Here is a 24,266-nt window from a genome sequence, read left to right as displayed (position 1 = left end):
CTAAAGCCAGTCCTTCAGAGTCCTCCAGCTCCACGTGCTTGGGACGGTTGCACCTTCACGTGGAAAATGATTTGGTATTTGTGGCTTGCCTGCAGAGAAAGGGGGGCAGAGGGTCACTTTCTAAATTAGTAAATAAGGTTGGAGAAATATAACAGCTTATTCTGGGTTACTCAGCAAAGCTATGACCCTCTTATCTCTCTGAAGCAAAGCCATCAGCCATTAAACACTACATTACTGCTGTCTCCATGCCTTTATTATGAGACAACATGTGGACAAATTTAGAAAGATATACAAGCAACTAAATTTTAAGTACAGATGTTTGGAAAAATGTAACTAATATACTCCACTATTGAATATGGCAGGATTTCATAATATTTTTTCCCTAGGCCAAAACAACATAATAAACTTAATGAGGTTAGGCACTGTGTCTATTTTCCTTGCCTTTGTATCTTCTATATGCCTTGTACAGAGTCTGACATATAGAACTCATACCATAAATATTTGTAGAACTAAAGAAAAAAAAAGGAATGAGTGTGTTACCCAATATGGCAAAATAGCTTATGTTCCAGTTCCTACCCATATCGACCAGTCAGGCCAGATACTTCACCTTTGGTTCAAAATCAGAAAGACCTTTCTGGCATTTCAGTACTGCTAAAATTTTGGAATGTTTTCCAGAGGGAAAATAAAAGGTCTCTGTTCAACAAGTGTAGCCATACCACTCTAAGTCCAGAGCCCATGTAATTCACATTGGGAACAGAAGGAGGAGCCAACCAAACCAGAAATTCCCCTCTAGCCCTCCTATTTTAATTGCTCTTCTACCATTAAATATTATTCCATCCTTGAATACAATGATCATCAAAGACACTGTGCTTACCTAGTTCCAAAATCTAATTTTCAGGGCAAGTCCATCATAGCACACAGCAGAGTAATCAAGAAGATAAATTTTGGACTGAGTTGACTAGGGAAACGTCCTCTCCTCTTTGTGGCTATGTGACCTCTAGGCCTCTTCAAGCCATTTTCCTTATAAGCAAAGTGAGAATTATCATAGCACAAATGTCAGTGTTGTCTGGTAAATGCTGGTAAAGCTTTTAGCTCAGATCTGACATATGAATTCAATAAATGCTAGTCATTGTTTTAAATGGCAAGAATAAACAACAGTAATTTAAGTAAGCACTTAGCTTTATATCTGGTTACTTTTTTGTGGGGCCCATGTTCCTTGGCCAAGGCCCCCAAGATATCCTAAACTTTTCAATCAACTCATAAAAAGAGTTCTTAGTATATTTCCAAGAAACACGTGTTCAAATGGCATTTAACAAAATTTAGTACCTTTCTAGGTCTGGGGGGAAATTCTAGAGAATCAGCATCAAGGCCTTTCCCATGAATGAGTTTGCTCTTGGTACCCCACTATCTTCCTTCTCTTCCCACCTCTGCCACCAGGCAGGAGGAATTATCCAGTACACACTGCTCCTGCCCCTTCCTACACGGGATGGGAACGTACCATGTTTTTCTATCACATGCTAGATTTTTCTGACACCATCTGTTCTCCTAAGCCCACGACACACAATTTTCCTTGCTGTCACAATTCTTTCTGAAAATGTCGAGGAGAAATGTGATGAATGATGCGGAGGGGTCTTGTTTACTTACCAACCATCCACTGCTGAGTGACAGGGATTTGGGACTGGATAACAGTATAAGCCCTTACAATACTTTGATTCTGTGGTTAGCCCTACCTAATATATCACAGAGTATGAATGACAGAAACAAGGGCTGGTTCCAAAAATTTTTCACTCAGTAAGAACCTATTGTTATGGATCCTACATTAGCTCTCACTTACTGAGTTCTTAGTTTCCACTAGGTGCTATTAATCACCTTCTACATACAGCAGTATCTTCCTTCTTGTTGGGGTGTTATGAGGATTGTGTTATCACCCACTTGCACAGTTGAGAAACTAGAAATTGGGGAAGTGAGTTTAACCTTCTCATAGCCACACAGATAGCCAATGACAGAGTTGTGTGTCTCCAGACCCTTTGTCCCTGACCAGTGCATACAATGCCTCCCACAAAAGCAGTAAACTAAGAATCCATTGGCTTGCATTCTCCAGTTGCACCATTAGGAAGACTTCATCTCATGGAGTCACAGTTCTATTTCACTCTTGTTGTAACCTTAAACTGGGAGGAAGTTCTTTAAAGGTAAGGACTATGAAATACTTGTATTTACATTTAAGTATTTACATTTACTTACATACACACCTCATACCACATTTGATCATGCACTGTAAGTGCTAAGTATAACGGATGGGAAGGTATGAGGGCTGGGAAACAGGAGCAGCTGCTGCAGAGCTATGGATAAAGCTGGGCACTGTTAATCAGGATAATCAAATAATGTACCATCCAAATCAGGGCACATTTGATAGTTGCCTAACAATTACACTGGGACAACAGCTATACATTGAGAACATCCTGGAAAAATTAGGTCACGCAATTATCCTAGTTATAACCCCTGCTCTACTCTATTTACTCAATATTCTGAGAGCCTTCCAAGATAAAGATTAGAGACAGCCTTTGAAACAGTTAAACTGGAAACCAAAAAACAGAGCCATCTATCCTAAAGATAAACCCAGAAACAGACACTATCGAAAAGACAACCTGGATGTCACCCTGATTTTGTTTTCCCTTTTATAAATGTGTTTGTGATTTTTTCCCACTCCTCAGCAGATGCTACCTGATTTGTGCTCTAGCTAATGTCACTCATGTCAAGAGCATTGCCAAATGCAATGAGGTGCGACTGACACTGGGAAAGATGATGAGCAAGGAGAATGGCAGCTGGCTGTGTTTCCTTCTTGCAGAATTTTAATGAGTTGAGGAGCATCCTGATGGAGTACATCTGTACACGCTAGAAGCAAAGTAGAATGCTCTCATCCCAAACTCTGGGATCTGAGAACCCTAAAATGGGTTCACCCTCAAGACAGGGCTGGATGTGCCCTGAATAGAGTATGAGGGCTGGGAAATAGCAGCAGCTGCTGCAGAGCTATGGATAAAACTGCAGAGAAGTGGTTAGGAAACCTGAGTTCACTCTCATTCTGCCGAAGTCACAAAGTGGTGTGCAGCACAAACTATTTGTCTTAATTGAGACTGTTTATTAATAATAAACACACACTAATGCTACCTTAAGCTAAAGCAATAAAACAAGTAGTTTATTTCAAGAATCCACATGCATTTCATGGAAACCAAGGGCAGGAAGACAACAGGGTCTCAGAAGTACTAGATCAGGGAGCTGAAGAGGCCCTGCAGACCTAGGAAGGGGGTTCACTTCTTCTTTCATTAGGGTCTCTTCCCATGAACCTGCTTCTGTTGCTTATTTCTCTCAATATATACATTTGAGAAGAGAATATATGTATTTGGCCTCTCAGTCTGCCTGGTGGAAGAAAAGATAACCCAAATTTTTATGGTATAGGTCTAACCACAAGGAAAAACACTGAATCTCAATTATCATTCTTGTTTCCATGTCTAATTCCCAGCCAAAGATCGGATTGGTCTCACTAGTGTCAGGTGTCTGTCCCAGACCCAGAAAAGCATGAATAGAGTGCATATGAATTTTAGATATTATGCCTGAGGCCCACTTCTGTGATGCAAGAGAAGGTGGACCCATTGCAGGAGGACTTATTTGTGAGCTGAGACAATATTTTCAAAGGTGTTCATTACCTTGTATAACTTTATTCCCTCAACAATAAAATCTCACTTTTATTCCCTCATGTGTTTACAAGTCTAAGTGATACCATATACCATATATACCATTTAGGCAGTGGCTTTAAACTAAAGTCACCTTTTGATTCAGATGTACAGCAATCATGTTTAGGTCTATGTCTTCTAGATTTCCAAGTTGTAGTCTACCTCCCACAGATACCCAGTGGGTCAATGTTATTGGCTAAAAAAAAGCTTTCCCAATACAAATACTGTGAGCTTAGCATTCACTGACAAGCCAGAACTCTCTGCCTGTCTAGGTTTGTAATTAATTTCATTATTTGCATTATATAAATGGTACCTTGCAAAATTTCATATTCATAATTGTTATCATTAATAAACTCAGTTTTTATTTTTTGTAACTGAGCTCTGAAATGCTTAAATATTACAACTGTAAACAGAACATAAGGAGTGCAGAAAGCATGAATATTTAGTGATACTGACAGATTTTGTTCATGACATGTCAAGATTATTAATTTCACTACCAATTTTTCCAGGGCAGGTTTTCAACACAGGTATTAAGTATGAAGCAAGGAAGACTCCTTTACTCATAACTTAATTCCCCAAGGAATGCCACTAGAAAACGAAAGGATACACATCTCCCTCAAGCTCTCAGATAGAGATAATAGTCAATCTCTACTAAGGCCTGTGGTGGATAAAGACTCAACAGTGTTGGGGGTTAGGAAAAGACTAGGATATGAAATAATATTCTGAAAACATTTTACTAATAGACCCTCCACTTATGTCTGATCTGAACACTCCCTCCTTCTCAACTCTCTATAGAAATGACTTGGTGAAAAGAGCAGTAGGTCCTTATTCTGACTGTAACTTAGGAGCGTCAAATTCCTCACCACTAAAGGGGGCATAATTATACTATCTGTCCTGACTAGCAACTGGCAGAGAGGGAATAGTTTGCCAAGGAGCAGCAGAGAAGTGTTGAAAGTCAAGTTTTCAGGCATGTCTACCCAAGAAGCTTGCAGTAACATATGTCCTAGGTAAGTATGAGTTATCCTGCATAGAACTATGGAGAAACTGGGTAGAAATTGGGTGTGAAGCTCTCTGTAGATAAATATAAGGAGGCTCTCAGTCTAAGAGAATGTTGGAAAGGTACAGATGGTGGTGCCATCTGAGAAGGTAAACTCTATGCAGATGAAGGAGGAAAAGGGATAGAGATTAGGAAAACAGGAGGAAAAGGAGAAAGGAAACACAGGACAATGTCAAACAGACTTGAGTTTAAAGAATATGAAGTTGAGGAGTAGCTATTATTTATACTCTCAAGGGTACACATATATAAACATACAGATACAGACACATATCATTACACAACTCAATCCACCCACAGACACCACTGATGTACACCATCGCTTCAAATTCCTCAATACATATAACTCATATGTTCCTGAACAAACAGACCCCCACAAATCTCTCTCTCTCTCTCTCTCTCTCACACACACACACAGGCACACACATGCATGCACGCTTTCCTCCTGCCTATTTCCTTCCATCCACAAGAGTAGCAACAGCATCTTGGTCTAAAATAAGTGCATATCAGCATACACACATATTTTAAAGACAGACCTAAGGACAGAGGCTATCTGACCAAGAGTCAACCAGAAAAATGGGAGGACCAAGCAGATGCTGACAGAAAGGCCAGCATGCCCAACTCCTGCTCCCCAAGGCAGCTGGTGATTTTTCTGTGCTCTGGTAGAGAATTGAAGATAGGAGAAATTCAGGTTAATGGCCAAGTACTATCATTAGCTAGATTGGTGTCCATTTTGGAAAGGATATTGTAGTGACATGTTTACCAAACAGTCCTGGTAAATGCTAACTAAAAGAGAAAGTTACAAAAGTATAAATCACTCTCCTTCTTGGTCCATCTCCCCAAATGCACCTATGAATCAAATGTGACACAAACATATACACACCTGAACATCTGTAATTATCAAATACATCACTCCTGATGCCCACGCCCAGCTTTTGAGTTTTTAAATATGCTTTGGACTGTATAGCTAAAGGTGTTACTGCATCAAAGAAGGGGCAGTTGAGTTCACTTCAGAGCTACCATTTATTAAGAATTATGCAGAGACATGCTCCATCCTCTTCACATTATCTTGTGTAATCCTGACAACTCTAGGAAGTAGGTCCCATTATTACCTCTATTTTGTGGTTGAGGCAACCGAGACACAGAGAAATTGTGCTGAGGAAATATATGCATACTATTAATAAATAATATGCTAAGGGGAGGCAGAGCTTGCATTTTTGAACCCAGGTGGTCTAGTTCTAGAGTACTATGCTAAAATGAGGATATTTCTTCCTCACGCCAACTGCCAGCTAGATGTAACAGTCTGCAGTGCTATGTGGAGGACTTTTGTCTAGGCTTGACAAGTAGTGCTGTAGTCGCTGAGGAGTGCCACAGGTAGGCAGGTGAGTGAAGACGTGCACAGTGAGACTTGCCACACTGACCTGGGTTCCAGAGAATGAGCAACCACTAATCATACATGTGACCGTGCCCAGAGAGGACAGGTGAAAGGGAAGGAATCAAAGACAATGTCATCAACTTCACATTATTATGAATGTGAACATGCATGAAGACCTCTCAGCACATCATTGGTTGGCTAGATCCACTTAATATACTAAAATCTTAGATCATTTTCTTCTAGCTTAGAACATGATTTTAAAACTACAATCTTGTTTTGTAAACCCCACCCATCCCCACGTCTATTACTAAAAAGAACAGAACTCAGTTAACAATAAAGCTCCTCTGCATGCTTACAAAGCAGCAGGGATTTTAATACATGTCCAAAAGTTCTATGTGTTAAAAAAAGTGACTTTCCATACTCAAAAAAAATTCAATTGGAGAAGAAAAGGACAGTTCCATTTCTAACACCTAAACTATGCTCAAACGTCTGGCAGTTCTAGCAGTCCAAAAATTGAATAATGCACTCACCGTCCTAAAAGAACATGATGCTTAATACTGAAGACTGGTATGGATAGAGAGCAGTCTGTGTCAACTGAATCTCTACAGCTTCCAAAACCCATGTTAGAAAACTTATCCAAGGTCATTCACTCTGAGCAGATCTAGAAGTCTTACCCCAAACTTCTAAAACCAGCTTATTTTTTCTATGGTCTCAATTTTGCCATTTGGAGGGTGAAAACAAAGCATGTCCCAATCTCTTTTACAAACAAGGGTCTATGGGCTAGTGACTGGCAGGGAAGAGGGCTGTGGACTGTGACTGTGGGATAGTCTGCCACTCATTGTGGCTCCATTTGAGTCACAGTCTCAAGTGACAGAATTAACAAACCACAGAGACTCACGTCACTGAACAGGAAAAATGAGGTTGCCAGACAAAAAAAAAAGCTAATGCAATCTGAGGCTGTGTTAAATAAAAGCCATTTATTTATTCCCTCCCTTCCTTAGAAAAAGATTTAAGAGGCAATAAACAATAGTGTCCATAAGCAAGTGGATGAAAATCTCACTCCACTTTGATTTTCAGATGCCACAGGGAGGAGAATCCTAAATTCCATAAATATGCCTCACAAGGCCTTCAGAGAAACTAGAGCTCAGGTGACCGGATGATGGCGGCGCACAAAAATGTGGTGAGCGGCTGAAGAGCCTGCAGATATGCACTCTGACAAAAAGACCCTGGAAACACTTACCATGTTTTACCTAATCCTCAAAAGGTCTGACATATTGAAGGGTGCTGAGACTTAGTTATGTGATTTTAGAGAATAGAATACAATGAGCAATAGCTGGAACTTCCAAAACCTGTCCAAAAATGAAAAATGATGCCTATCAAGTAGTGAGTGCCACTAATATTCGAGCTATTCAAGTTTATAAATCTGTACAAATGCTTAATGTCAGGTCGACTGAAGGAACTTTAAAAAATCATGCATTTAACCAAGTCAGAATCATACACATTCTAAGATAATCTTTCATCTTTACTAGGTACTGCTGTGAAAGTTTAGTATACTTTATTTGATAACCATAAGAAGTAACTTGGACTAAGGAAGAGAAGTGTGGGTTTTCTAGCCAAAGAATTTTTTTTTAATCGAAATTAAGCACAGGAGAAACATATCACATTACTGAATAAACTGAGATGGCTGGGGTGAGATATCACCTACTTCAATCACCATAGGATTTACCTTTTTATATTTCCCTAAATAAGAGCTCAAGATGCCTGATCCGTACAGTCTTCTGAGCTTCTAAGCCATAGAATTTACTGACAGCCATTCAGGAAGATTAGACAGTAGCATATCACTACTGATGTGAGGAGCGTTAGCCCAGCTCCTTTGAACTGAACGGGGCTTCAGGAGCAATCTCAGTAGAATTCACATTTCACAGAGAGGGAAAAATGGGATACTAAGTCAGTATCCTTGCAGGAATCACCCCCACCTGGTCAAGCTATTTGTAATGCTGTGAGCAACTTCATCACCCCCACCCCAATTGATGCCTTATACATGGAGAGAAAAGAATGTGTAAGATAAATTCTAGCCAGAATAAGCAGGCAAAGAGAGGCAGCAAAGGGCCAGGTAATTTATTTAAATACCCCCAGGTGAGGTTCTGTGGACTTCTTGCCAGAGGCCAGAGAAGTCACACTCAGTTAGGGAGGTGGGGGGCTTATAAGGGATTAGGAGGGGGAGGAGTGGGCAAGCTATCCTAGGGGGGTGTGGAGAGGTGTGATTGGCTAAAGGTGACATAATAGTCAACTAGAAACTTTTTTCCTTCCAAGAGGGAGGAGGCTGACATCCGGGTCTTAGTTGGCACATCAGGATGGAATTCAGGGAGAGCTGTCCCCTTTCCATATATGGCACGGACTTTGGGGTCTGGTCTGTTCTCCCCCTATGGCATCTCTGTTCTGTTTGCATGTCCTTGTTTTTCCTTTCTCCAGTCTAACAGAATGAGGCTATTATTTCATTGGCTCTGCAATTTCCAGGTTTAGAAAAATAAATCTCTCTGCATTTTCAGGAAGATTTATACCAATTTCCTTTTCTGTATTTTGCTGATATGGCAGTAGACACAATAGCTGTGTGGGGCAATTTTCTATCCAACTTGCTACAATTCAGCAGCGTAAGATGAGAGGTTGTATTCAAAACTCAGCATCATGGTTCTGTCTTTCCAGATGAATAAGATCATAGTTTCCATTCATAGAAAAGGACAAAAATAACAATAGTTTTAAAAAAAGCAAACAAAAAAAATTATGGTAGATACTGAATATATTTAGAACCAGAGACCACAAAAAAAACATAAATTTAAAAGGCTGATATTTTCAAGGCCCAGACAGATGAGGTGAATATGTGAAGAGGCTGGATACTAGAGAATAGAAAGCATGGTGCTGGGATCCAGTTGGAAATACTGTGACTGACTAAGCATATTGTAGTTCAACAGCCACATCATAAACAACAAAAACGTGGCCCTACCACATACTTGAATGTTCTCATCTCGTAGCCTTCCATCTGAGCTTTAAAGATCACCTGATCCAGGGGTTTTCACCTCTGACACCATATACGAATCTCTGAACAGCTTCCCAAAAATCTTAATGCCCCAGACTATATATTAAGTAGATGAGCATCTCTGAGGGACCAAGCATCAGTGTGATTTAAAAATCTCACCAGGTGAGTCTAATGTACAGCTAGGCATGAGAACCGAGTGGAAAAAACTAAAGCTGAAAGAAGTAAAGGGGTTTAAGATCATCTGAGCACTTGGTGGGCAGCAAGTGTTACCTTAATTATTACTTACTTTAACATCTTAGATTCTAAGATAGAAGATGCCCAGAAGCAAATGAATAGAGGAAGTAATAAAAGGGGAATGTGCAAAAGTTGTTAAGATTCTCATTTGATTATAGCTAATATCTGGCTAGTTGGAGATTTAGTGGCATTAATAATATGATGCACTTTCTTAGTGCCTATAATGTGCCAAATATAACTAAACATGTAACATATATTTCTCTCTTTATATCCTATAACAATCCATTAAATAGATACATACACTGACACACAGAGAGGTAAATTATATTGCCACATACACTAATAAATTTCCAAGGATGGATTTAAATCTCTTTGAGATAAAATTTACATAAAATGCACTGATTTCATGGCTGGGTAAATATATACACCCATGTAAGCAACATTGCAATCAAGACACAGAACGTTCCCATTACTCTAGAAAATTCCCTCATGTCCCTTCCAGTCATTCCACCCTCCATAGGCAACTATTGTCTGATTTCTACCACATGGACTAGAACTTCACATAAATGAAATCATATAGTGTGTCCTCATTCTTACTGGTTCGCTCAACATAATTTTTTGAGATTCATCCATATTGTTCCAGTATCAGTAGTTTGTTGCCTTTATGTGGCTGAGCAGCATTCAGTTATATGAATACACCACAATTTGTTCACCCATTGTCCTGTTGATGGTCATTTGGGTTATTAGCAAAGCTTTGAGGCTATTCATTAGTAAAGCTGCTATAGACATTCTTGTTGAAATCTTCCTATGGAAATATATTTCCATTGCTTTTGGGTAAATACTTAGAGATAGAATTTCTAGGTCAGTAGGCATAGGCATATGTTTAACTTTATGAGAACCCGCCAAACTGTTTTCTAAAGTAGATGGTCCATTGCCTACCTACTTCACTGAGCAGTACGCAAGAGTTCCAGTTACTCTACATCCTTGCCAACATTTGTTGTTGCCCTGATAAAATGGTATTACATTGTGCTTTTAATTTGCATTTGTCTGATAACTAATGATATCAAGTGCTTTTTCACATTCATATTCATCATTCACATATCCTTCTTAAGAAGTGTCTAAGTCATTTGCCTAGTTGTAAAATAAATTGCTTGTCTCTTTATTATTAGTTTGTTTTTATTAGTTGTGGATCAAATTCACTGTCAAATCTATGTTGCCAACATTTTCTCCGAGACTATAGCTAGATTTCCTATTTTCTTTCAATCTACAAGGGCTTTGAGGTGTGAAATCCTATTTGTCACTTTTTTGTGGCAAGTGCTTTTTCTTTCCTCTCTAAGAAACCTTTGCCTACCCCAAGATCACAAATATATTGTTGTAGGCTTACTCCAAAGCTTTAAAATTTTAGTTGTTATGATTAGGTTTCTAATCTATCTAAATTAATTTTGTGAATAAGAAGTTAGGATTGAAATTCATTTTTTCTGTGTGTTTATCCAGTTCCTGAAGCACTATTTACTCAAAGGCCTTTTCTCATTGAATTGCTTTTGAGTGTCTAATGAAATTGGCTATATGTTTATTGACCTATTTATGAACTCTACTTTGTCCCAGTGATCAACTTGTAAATCCTATGCTAATACAATACTGATTGCTATGTATTGATTACTATGCTTATAGTAACTCTTGATATCAAGTAATAGAATTCATCTGACTGCCCTTTTCCAAGTTGGCTTTCAATGTTGAATATTCTTTACATTTTCATATACAATTTAGAATAAGATTGTTAGTTTCCGCAAAAAAAAGTTGAAATTTTATTTGTGATTGTGTTTAACCAAATACTAAATCTTCCATTTCATTAAAATGTTACCTTCATCAATCTGGGTTCCTTTAAACTTCTCAGGAATATTTTAGAGTTTTTAGTACACAGGTCACACATATACTTTTGTCAAATTAATTCCTAGATTTCATGGGTATCTTTTATGCTATTGTAAATGTTTCATTTGCATTTCATTTTCCAAATGTTTTCAGGTAATATATAGAAATATAACCTATTATTTTATACTGATATTCAATCAGTCACTACCCAGTGGGTACCTACAATGTACCAGAAAACATATTAAACATTTTCTACTAACAATTTATTTAAGCAATAAAGTAAGTGAGGCAGAGATATATATTACATAGCCAAGGACATAAAGTTAATGAGGTTCCAAAGTTAAATAAAACAAAACAAAATGAACAAAACAGCAATAGACTCAGAGACACTGGGAAGAATCTAGAGCGTACCATGAAGGAGGGAATAGGGTGAGGTGGTGAAATAGGTGAAGGGGATAAAGAGGTACAAAATCTCAGCCATAGTATAAATTAGTCACAGGGATGAAAGCACAGCATACAGAATATAGTCAATAGTTCTGTAACATCTATGTTGACAGATAGTAAATATACTAATTGGGGTGAGGATTTAATAATATATAACTGCTGAATCACTATGTTGTATACCTGAAACCAATATTGTATATCAACCTTACTTCAATTTTCTAAAATCAACAAAAAAATATAAATCTTTTTAATGTTAAATTCCATGTTCAAAGCACTGTGCTTTGTGTATGTCTTACTGTGGAAGGCCTTGAATTGTAGGATGATGGTTTCATCCTACTATTCAGCCAGTTTTCATGGTAGATTCTTGAGTAGAGAAATAACATTTTGAAAGAGATGTTTTAAGGAGCCTATACAGATGGAGGTGGAAAGAATGAAATAGATGGAATGATGAGACACAGAGGACATACTGTCAAACATCCCACACACTGCCACTCCGATTTGACTCTACTTCTTGAAGTTCACCAAGAGTGAAGTTCCATGCCACCACTTTGGTACACAGGCTGACAGCTCTCCAAATGATTAGACATAGTTACCATATGACCAGCAATTCTACTTCTAGTTATGAAATCATGACAAATGAAAATGTATGTCCACACAAAAAATTATATGCAAATGTTTACAGCAGTAATATTCACAATGGCCAAAAGTTAGAAATGATCCAAATGTCTATCAGCTGGTAGACAGGTAAGAAAAATGCACTGTACCCAAAATATGGACTACTTTTGGCCGTAAAAAGGAATGAAGTACATGCTATTGCAGAGACAAACCTTAAAACATTATACTAAGTAAAAGAAGCCAGTCACAAAAGACCATATATTATATGATTCTATTCATATGAAATGTCCAGAATAGATAAATCTGTGTAGATAGAAAGTAGATTAATGATTTCATAGGGCTTGTGGGGTGGGGGTACAGCACAGGAAGGCAATATCTACCTGGTATGGGATTCTTTTTACAGAATGTGCAATTATTATAAAATTGACTGTGGTGACAGTTGCATATATTGGTAGATATATTTTTAAACACTGGCCTGTATACTTTAAATGTGTACAGTTTGTAGATTTTATCTCAAAAATGCTATTAAAGATAAAAGAATCAAGTTCCTGTCCTTTTTCACAGCACGGTGCCTAATGCCTAATAGGTACCCAATAAATATTTGTAGGAAAGATTCAAGGAAGAATAAATTCACTAGTAATAGACCCCTATTGTGTTCAGGTACTGCGCAACAATGAGAATGGCATATTCTAAAAATATGAACAAAGTAACTCTTTTCCTTATTTATTCAACCAGGTAATAAATCACCTGAAATATCACCTACTGTTCTAGGCTTCATTTAACTAAATACTTCACATACTTCAGAGCTCATTCTGGGTTGCTGTGGTCACCCATTATTACTGGCCTTTTCAGCAATGCCTTGCAACATGATCTTTGGTGGATCGCTTTACCAGGAATTTCCTAGCTTATTTTTAATAGCATTCTTGAAAGCAACCTTGAGACACTGACTGCTTAGAGGATCCAGGGAAGCAGGAAAATACAAAGCTAGAAACTACAACAGAGCTGTAAGATCACTAAATACAATAAGCTATCTTATATCCCTTGGGGTTATTGCCTCCACAATTATCAACTAACAAAAAAGAAATAAAATATTTGATTATATCAGTAGGAAGCACTGCAACGTATATCATGAATATGGATCATATTTCTTTTCTCTCAGAGAGAATAAAGTACAAATATCACTGAAGCTTTTTTGGTTTTGTTCCTTACTTTTCTCTTTAGGTTCTCTTAGTCTTAAAAAGGTAGTAATATAAAGGAACCTTAGAGATTCTTTAGTCCAACACTGTCCAGATTTTAATGTGAACTCCCTGAAGATTCTGTTAAACTGCAGAATCTGATGCAGTAGGTCTAGCAAGAAACCAACAATTCTAACAAGCTCAAGGTGACATGGATGCTAATTTCATGGACCACACTTTGAGTAACAAAGGTCAATTCCAATCTCTTCCTGTTACAAATGAAGAAATCAAGGGATGGAGAAGCAAAGGAGACTTATTCAAGGCCACAAAGCTTTGCAATAGAAAGATCAAGACCAGATGCAAAGTCTCTAAAATCCCAACTCAGAGTCCTTTCCACTACATAGCATATACCAGTAACCCAAAACACATCCCCCCTTCATTCTTTAGTCATTAAATCCTGGGATATTCCAAGATTATCATACTTAACAATCAAAAAATCCCCATATGAGTTTGTTCCTGCCCTACCAAATTCTCAAGAACCTGAAACATGTGAGAACAAAACCAACCCCACTTTGGCCATCAACACCAACTGTGTTCCTCACACACAGCCACTCTCCCATCCTAGCATGTGGTCAGCCCCTGCTCTACCTCCTGTCATCATCAGCATGTGGTTGGAAATACTGATGTATTTTAGCTTAAGCAAACCATATTTCAAGCAGATTTATTGAATAAAAAGATTCATAATACATTTCAAGAGAAAAACTCTATAAAGTTTGAGTATTCTATGATTTCTAACTCTACCAGTATGAGTGAATAAGAAAGGATTTCATCACTTAAATATATATAGACTCAATAGAATACAATATTTGTATGCATAGAACGCTTTTGAAGAATTATACGAAGTCAATAATTATTTAAACACTAGTAGTTAAATGGGAAGATATACTTAACAATTAGGAAAAAAGCAAAGGGGCCTATTAATTTTTACCCCATACCTTGTCTTATTTTCATTTTTCCCATAGTATGTATTATTTTTTTAAAACAAGCAATGTTTAAATAATGATAATAAAAGATAGCATGGGAGATTGTAATTTCTAAAAATGGCCACAGTAATATTTTCAGTTCCATATGTCTCTCCAATACCTTGAAACCTTGAAAAGAGTTGTAGTCTGTTTTCTTCCCTTTCAAACCTGGAGAGGCTTGTGACTTTTCCAATCAATGAAATGAAGTGATACTACATGATTTCTGGGACTGAGTCTTAAAAACAATACAGCTTGCACCTGGTTCCTTCATTTTGGGACTCTTGCTCTGGTAGACCAACCACAGTGCTGTGCATAGCCCTGCGTTCACCCACATAAAAGAAATCACATGGAAAGGACCCAGTCAGCAGTCTTCATCAGCCACCATACTGTGAGTCTGCTAACCTTGAAATGATCCCATCCAGAAAGAATCTCCATCTTCTAGCTAGGGCCTAAACGTTATGGAGCAGGAGTAAACCATCCCCTCTTCACCCTGTCTAAATCCCTAAGTCAGAGAATCTACAAACACAATAAATGGTAATTACTATGTAGCATTAAGAAACTGGAACAGATTTCCTTATCTGAAAGTGGGGGACTACTATTACAATAGCTCTTAAAACGAGGGGGACCACTTTGGACTAGGGGTGAGCAGAGACTGGCAAAACATTGAGGACAGTATTAGTGAAAACTTAAAGGAGGATCTTAAAAAGTCTGTCAGTGGAACTTCAATGGCCCTCAAGAAGATTATAGCTTAGGTATTGACAGAAAGGGAAAAAGTGTTATTGAAAGCTGGAAGAAAGAAGACAGATGTTGTGTAGCAGTGGAAAGTTCAGAAGTACTATCCCTGTGACAACATGGAAACTAGAAAATGTATTGAATGGTTTGAATAACTGAGCCACAGAGATTTCCAGGCATATTGTTGCATGTGCCGCCTGGTACTACAGACTGCTGTAGAAGCCTACAGTAAATGTAAGAAAATAAAAAAATGCCGAAGAAAGGACTAGTGAATATAAAGAAGTCAGGGCTCTCTCAGTTTGAAAATTACATTGTGTCTCATTCTCAGCCTCTCCAGATGGTAAATGATGCTAAAATTAATAAATGGCTTTGTTGCAGAGATCCATATCTGGGGTGCTATCAGAAAAACATGATTTAAAGTTAAAGCCAAGAGTGTGACTTAAAATCCCTTTAGGATCTCAAAAAAATTAAAGTCATATCTCAAACAGAAAAAATCTCTCTCTGAGGAAGATGATAACATGGAAAGATTTTGAGGTCACCTCCTCTCACAGACACACCAGTTACAACTACATATAGAAGAATTCTCTCTGAAAAAGACCTGAAGACTAATAGAACAGCTCTTCCATAACACAGGACTTTTTTTAAAGCTATGTTGAGGGGGACAGGAGGGGTAGAGAAGTGGTCTTGTCAGGAACCCCACCTCTGGTATGGTGACCCACAAATGCACAGCTCCTCTCTAAGGAGTGAGGGGGTTTGAACCCCATATTCAGCCTGTAGGACCTGAACCAGAAAGGTGCACCCCTAAAACAACTGGCTTTGAGAACAAGTGGGGATAATGTCCAAGAGAACTGGAGGGTTATAGGAAACAAAGACTCTTCTGGAGGGGCTCAGTTTCAGGCAGCTCACTCACTCTGAGTTCCAACACAGAGGCAGTAGTTTGAGAAGTACATGGGCCATGTGTGAGTGAGATTCATTGACTGGCTTTAGGAATTACCCTGGAGAGATAGAGACCTGTTGGCGACCTCCCTGGAAACAGAATTGCTGGCAGGCACAATATATATTTTACTTCTCTACCTTGCTAAGCCCAGCACTTGTGAGCACCATTTTTGGTGCTCTCAATCTTCCACACTAGTATCGCTTGCCCTCTGCTCTGGACCCAGCCAGGGCCCCTACCCTGCAAGACCCAGTACAAGGCTCAACTGGACTTGGGCCAGCCCAGTGCAATTCCTCTGGAGACCCCACCCACCACACCTGGTGGGCAGGCCTGCCCCAGTGGGCTCCACCGCAGCTCCTACCCCACCAGACTCAGCAGGAGCATACACCACACACAGGGTACGCCCCTTGAATGCCTAGTCACGGAGCCTTGTGTTAATGGATCCCACAGAACAGGAACAATAGGAGAGACATAGTTTGGCAGGCCACTACCCCCTGTGCAGTGCACAGACCATAGATTGAAGCACACTCCCAGATTTCCAGTGAACACTCCTTCCACAATGAGTGAGATAGCTGCTTCTCCTGATACATAGACTCAAACACCAAGAATCAGGAAAAATGAGTAGACAGAGGAATATGTTCCAAAAGGAAGAACAAGACAAAACAGAAGAAGAAGACATTAATGAAATGAAAACAAGTAGTATACCTGATAAATAGTTCAAACTAATGGTCATAAAGTTGTTCACCAAAGTTGGGAGAAGAATGAATGAACACAATTAAATCTTCAACAAAGAAACAGGAAATATAAGTTACAGAGCTGAGGAATACAACAACCATACTGAAAAGATAAACACTGCAGGGTTTAACAGCAGACTGGATGAAGGAGACAGGTGGGTCAGTGAGCTTGAAGACAAAGCAATGGAAATCACCCAGAGCAGCACAGAAAAATAGTAATTTTTAAACATGAAGATTCTTTAAAGAACACTTAGGACAACATTGAATGGAGTAACATTCACATTATAGGGGTACAAAAAAGAGAAGAGAGAAAGGGACAGAAAACATATTTGAAGAAATAATGGCTGAAAACTTCCCTAATCTGGGGAAGGAAACAGACATCCAGGTCCAGGAATCCCAGACAGTCCCAAATAAAATGAACCCAAAGATACATTATAATTAATGTATACACACACCAAGACACATTATAATTAAAATGGCAAATGTTGAAGAGAGAGAATCTTAAAAGCAGCAAGGAAAAAAAAGGCAACGTTTTTTACATACAAGGGAAACACCATAAGGTCATCAGCAGATTTCTCGGCAGACATTTTATGTGACAGCAGAGAGTGCATGACAAATTGAAAGTGCTGAAGTGAAAAAAAACTTCCAACCAAGAATTCTCTACCTGCAAAGCTATGATTCAGAATGAAGGTAAGATCAAGAGTTTTCCAGATAAGCAAAAGCTGAAGAAGTTCATCACCACTAAACTGACCCCCTTTAGGGCCTTCTTTGAGCTGAAAAGAAATGGCATTACCAATTAATAACAAAAATATACAAAAGTAAGTATTTCCTGGAAGAGGCAAATATATAGGAAAGGTAGCTCATTGATCTACCACCTTTAATGAAGATTAAAAAAGAAAAACAGTAAAATTAACTAAAACGAAAATAATTAGTTAATGGATGCATAAAATAAAAAGATATAAAATGTGACATCAAAAATAATTTACGTTGCTGTTAAAACACATTATCATATACAGAGGATACTATATGTGAACTTCATGGTAACCACAAAGAACTCAGTAAACACACAAAAGAAAATAAGAAAGGAACCTAAACATAATATTAAAAAGCCATCGAACAGCAAGGGAAGAGAGAAGACCCACAGAAACAGCCATAGAACAATTAACAAAATGGCAAGAACATGCTTATCAACAATTACTTTAAATCTAAACAGACTAAACTCTCCAATCAAAAGACAGAATTGTTGAGAAGCTTAAAAAAACTCATCTATATGCTAACTAGAAGAGACTAAGTTCAGAATTAAGGATACAAATAAAAGTGGAGGGATGTGTAAAGATATTCCATGCAAATGGAAATTTTTTAAAAGGTGGGGTAGTATAATTATATCAGACAAAATAGATTTTAAAACAGAAACTGTATTGAGAGACAAAGAAGGGCATTGCATAGTGATAAATGGATTACTCAAACAAGAGGCTAGAACATGTGTCAATATCTATGCACCCAACATAGGATGACTTAAATATACACAGCAAATATTAATGAATGTTCAGGGAGAAACTGATAACAATACAATAATAGGGTACTTTAACACCCCACTTACATCAGTAGATAGATCAACTGGGCAAAAAATCAATAAAGAAACATTGGTCTTAAATGACACATTAGACCAGATGGACTTAATAGACATTTACAAAATATTCCATCACAAAGCAGAGTACATTTTTCTCAAGTGCACAAGGAACATTCTTCAGGATAGTTCACATGTTACACCACAAAACAAATCTCAATAAGTTCAAGAAGACTAAAATCATATCAAGCATCTTCTGCAAACCAATGATAAGAAACCTATAAGTCAATTTTAAAAAGAAAACTGGAAAAACTAGAAAACTGTGGAGATTTAAAAAATGCTACCAAACAACCAATACGTCACCGAAGTAATGAAAGCAGAAATAAAAAAATACAGACACAAAACAGAAATGCAACTTACAAAAAACTGTGGAATTCATTCAAAGTGGTTCTAAAAGGGAAGTTTATAGCATACAGGCCTACCTCAAAAAAACATATAGAACAACCCTGAAATCAACAATCTAAATTTACACCTAAAGGAATTAGAAAAAGAAAAGAAAAGCCAAAATTCAGTAGAAGGAAGGAAATAATAATGATCAGAGTGAAAATAAAATAGATACTTAAAAAATAGAAAAGCTCAGTGAAACTAAGAGGTGGTTCTTTGAAAATATAAACAAAATTGGCAAATCATTAGCCACACTAAATAAGAAAAACACAGAGGGCTCAAATAAACAAAATCAGTAATGAAAGCCAAGAAGTTACAACTCTTATCACAGAAATACACAGGCTCATAAGAGATTACTACAGTTATATGTCAACATATTGAACAATCTAGAAGAAGGGTTAAATTCCTAGAAAGACAGAAACATGAGGAAATAGAAAATGTGAGTAGAACAATTAATAGGAGGTATATTGATCAGTAATCAAAAATTTCCCAACAAACAAAAGTTGCAGGATACAAAATCTATCTACAGAAATCAGTGGTGTTTCCATACACAAATAATGAACAATCAGAAAGAGAATTTAAAGCAATCCTAATTACAATTGCATAAAGAAGAATAAAATACCTTCACTGGTGAATTCTACCAGGCATTCGAAGATTTAATACCTATCCTTCTCAGACTTCCAAAATATTGAACAGAGGGGAATGCTATCAAAGTCATATTTGATGCCATCATTACCCTGATACTAAAACCAGACAAGAACACACACACACACACACACACACACACACACACACACACACACACACACACAAAGGTATAGGCCTATATCCCTAATGAAAATAGATGCAAAACTCCTCAACAAAATATTAGCAAACCAAATTAAAAATATATATTAAAAAGATCATATACCATGATCAAGTGAGATTTATTCCTGTGATGCAAGATGATTCAACATCTGCAAATCAATCAGTGTAATATATCACATTAACAAACGAAGACTAAAAATTATATGAGCATCTCAATAGATGCATAAAAACCATTTGACAAAATTCAATATCAATTTATGATAAAAACTCTCAACAGAATGTGTATGGTGGGAAATTTTCTCAATAATAAAGGCTATATATGACAAACCCACACCTAACATCATAGTCAAAGGTGAAAAGCTGAAAGTTTTTCTTTAAGATCAAGAACAAGACAAAGATACCCACTATTGCCACTTTTATTGACATAATATTGGAAATCCTAGCCACAGCAATTAGAAAAAGGGAAGGGAAGGGAAATCATCTAAATCAGAAAAGAAGGAATAAAACTGTCTCTGTTTACAGATGGCATTATAGTCTATACAAAAAACGCAGAAGACTCCACCAAAAACTCTGAGAACTAATCAATGAATTCAGTAAACTTGTAGGATACAAAATCAATCTACAGCAGTCACTAATTTCACAGTTATTTACACACTAACAATGAACTACCCAAAAGATAAATTAAAACAATCCAACTGCATTAAAAAGAACAAAATCCCTAGGAATAAATTTAACTGAGGAGATGAAAGACCTATACACTGAAAACTATGACACTGATGAAGGATATTGAGAAGACACAAATATTAAGATACTCTATACTCATGGAGTGGAATAATTAGTATTGTTAAAATGTCCATACTTTTCCCCCAAACCTACAGATTCAATGCAATTTCTATCAAAATCCCAACAGCATTTTCACAGAACTAAAACAGGTGATTCTAAAATATGTATGAAACCACAAAAGATCCCAAATAACCAAAGTGATCTGGAGAAAGAGGAACAATACTGGATGTATCCCACTTCCCTGACTTCAAACTATATACAAAGCTATAGTAATCAAAGCAGTACAGTATTGGCATAAAACAGAGACCAATGGAATAGAACTGAGAGCTTGTAAGCAAATACAGACACACGCAATTAATTTACAACAAAGGAGCCAAGAACATAAGAGAAAGGACAGTCTCATCAGTAACTGTGATGGGAAAACTGGACAGCCTTATGCAAAAATTAACTCAAAATGGATTAAAGACTAATTCGTTCCTGCACCAATTTAAGAGGATGAGATCCTGGACTTCAAACTAAGCATACTACTGTGATGGGATGAGACTTTGGTGGTGTGCTTTGCACATACATGGGAAGAATGTCCATACGTTTCCCCAAAACCTACAGATTCAATGCAATTTCTATAATTGTACTACTACTGTGACCAGAGGGTTACCTGTGGCAGATATATATTTTTAAAGAGTCACAGAGGTATTTCAGATGCCACATTGTCTTCCGTAACCCTGCTTCTCCTCATCCAACTTTCTCCTTGGACCTTGACTCTTGTGACTGCTCTAACCAGCAAACTATGCTGACAGTGATGCTATGTTGCTTCTGAGACTAAATGGTTAAAAGAATACAGTTTCCATGTGCTCTCTTTATTTGGAATCTTTGTTCCGGAGGAGCCAGCTACTATCCCATGAAGAAGCCCAAATCAGCCCATGCAAAGAAGCCCACATGGAGAGGAACTTTGGCCCTCAGCAGACAGCTAATATCAGCCACCAGAACATGTGAATGAACAAATCTACAAATGATTCCAGCTCCTAGCCTTCAAGTATTCCATCTGAGTCCCCAGACACCAAGGGAGCAGAGAGAAGCCATCTTTGATGTACCATGTCTGAATTCCTGACCCATAGAATTTGTGGGCATAACAAATAGATGTTCTGCAATCCTAAATCTTGAGGTAATTTGCTATGCAGCATCAGATAACCAAAACAGGTAAGAGGACTGGCCAGTTGAGATATTTTTACTTTGTTAAGTAATCGGATGCATAAAACTATTTTTAAAATGTATTCATATCCAATAATGTGTTTATCAAAAAGCATGGCAAATATTTTCATTTCTGAATTTACTGTCACAGTCTTATGGTAAAATCTGTAATCTAAGCCCACAGATTTTAAAATTAAATTGAACCATAAAAAATTTAAATCACAGAAATTAAAGTGACTTGACCAAGATCATATACTAGTAAACAATAACACCATTTTTTCACTACAAATATTTTCTCACCCAAATTTTCTGACCACAAATCCAAAGCTTACATTAAATATCAATACCATATTCATGAATACCCATATAACCCAATTGTAAATTAACAAGACCGGCCACTTCAAAGGATAAACAACCCAGCACTCCTAAGAATTAAATTTCTCCAATGTAATAAGTGGAAGGAAATGCTTGGTTTACTTCCATGATCTCTGGGAAGTCACCATTCAAATCCCCCATGAATTGTATCAGAAATGTCATAGAAAAGGTAAACATATAACTCATACATTAACTGACTAGAATGTCAACTCCATGAGGGTATGAAGTTTTGCCTTTTTTGTTTAGTATCATGTTCTCAGTGACTAAAACTGCATAGCATTTGGTGTTCAGTAGCTTTGTGTTACAGGAATAAACCCAAGGATACTTCAGAAGTGATTTTTCCATATTCACTATGCTAAGAATGGTACTGCCAACCTCCTCCCACCAAATTCATATACTGACACCCTAAGCCCCAACTGGAGATGGGGCCTTTGGAAGAAATTAGGTTCAGATGATGTCATGCAGGTGGGGGCCCTCATGATGGGATCAGCGCCCTTATAAGAAGAGACACCAGAGAGCTCCTCTGGCTCTCCTTTCTCCCATATAAAGGCACAGCAAGAAGGCAGCCATCTACAGGCCAGGGAGAGAGCCCTCACCAGGGGCTGAACCGGTCCGCACTTTGATCTTAGGCTTCCCAGCCTGCAGAAGCTTAAGCCACCTAGTCTATAGTATTTTGTTATGGCAGCCTAAGCTGGCTAACGCAGCTCTAAGGATCTGGTCCAGTAAAGTCAGAACAAATGACAGGACATGGAGCTTATGATCCTATATTCAAAATTTCAAACTTCATGGAGACCTTACAATTCATCTAATGAAGGTCCCCTCTTTCACCAGTGGGGAAAATGAACATCCTCCGCAGGTCATATGTCTACTCGGCATCACAGGACTGCAGAGACATTACTATTTCAATGCCCTTTTTCTAAGTCTGGTAAATTCACTACTCCCAAAGAGCTATGCAGAACTAAAGACAGATTTTTTAAAACACTAATGTATCATCAAAGGAAAATAGAATATACCTTGGAATACCTTGGAAAGTGGTATTTCAGAAAACAGTCGGATCCTCCCTATTCTGCCTCCTGGGTTATTTCGTGCAACAAGACTCCTTATGTAGGAGTCTTTGGGGGATAATGCTGATTTGCATCTAGGTTTATTATTGAATGAAAGTGGAAACTGAGATTCAGGAAAGATAAAGGGGACTTTTTAGCCTTGCAGTTACAAAGAACAGGATTTCCCAATAATCTTACCTTTAGTTAACATATATTGAGTGATTACCAAGTGTCATACATTAGGCTAAGTGCTTTACCATCATCTTTTTAAAATCTCTTACCAACAGAAGGATAGAAGCAACCAAAAGAATCTCCAGTTTATAAATGAGAAAAATGGAGAACAGAAATTATTTATCCCAAATGAGACAGGTAATTAATGGTAGGGCTGTGATTTGAACCCAGCTACACCTGACTCTAATGTCCATGATAGCTTATAAAGAGAGCAGATTCTCGTTCATCTCTATAGTCTAGGTCCTTTGAAGCAATGGGGTTGCCCCCATACCCTCCTTCCCCTGATTTTGGAGTCCTGTGATGAGACTTGCACCTTGTCAGAGGTCCCGTTTAATGAAGAGGAAGTAACTTTGCAAAGAACGTTCTTTCCTACTGGGCACTACTTCCCTGTCTCCCTTACTCACCCCAGAATGTCTTCATCAGTGTTACCTTACATTACTGACTGCAGAGTCTCAGGCTTCATTCCACCGCCTCCAGAGCATCCTTCTGTGTGTTCTCCTCCATTTACTAATGTGAGGACTGGGGTGGTGAGAAAGCCAGCCAGACTGCATTTGGCCAGCTGGTCTGCAGACATCTGCACATCAATGCCAAGATGCAGGTCCTAAGGAAGGAAGCTGAAAGTCCACCACATCCCATTTGTTTTCTTTCAAAGGGCACCGCACTGGCTGTAGACAGATGTCTCGTGGCTACATCTGAGGATATTTACTCCATGCCTACCTACAGATGACTTTACCAAGTTCCACAGCAAGTTCTACTTCTTTCCAAAGCTTCAACTTACAACTAGGGCACCACAGAAGCTATAGCCAAACAGATAATACCATTATTACTTTACAATGATTTTTTTTTTAATATTCACATGCTAGGAAATGTACAAAACA

This window comes from Manis pentadactyla, chromosome 2 (genome assembly GCF_030020395.1).
Source record: "Manis pentadactyla isolate mManPen7 chromosome 2, mManPen7.hap1, whole genome shotgun sequence".
Classification (NCBI taxonomy): Eukaryota; Metazoa; Chordata; class Mammalia; order Pholidota; family Manidae; genus Manis; species Manis pentadactyla.
Note: the sequence above shows the minus strand (reverse complement) of the source record.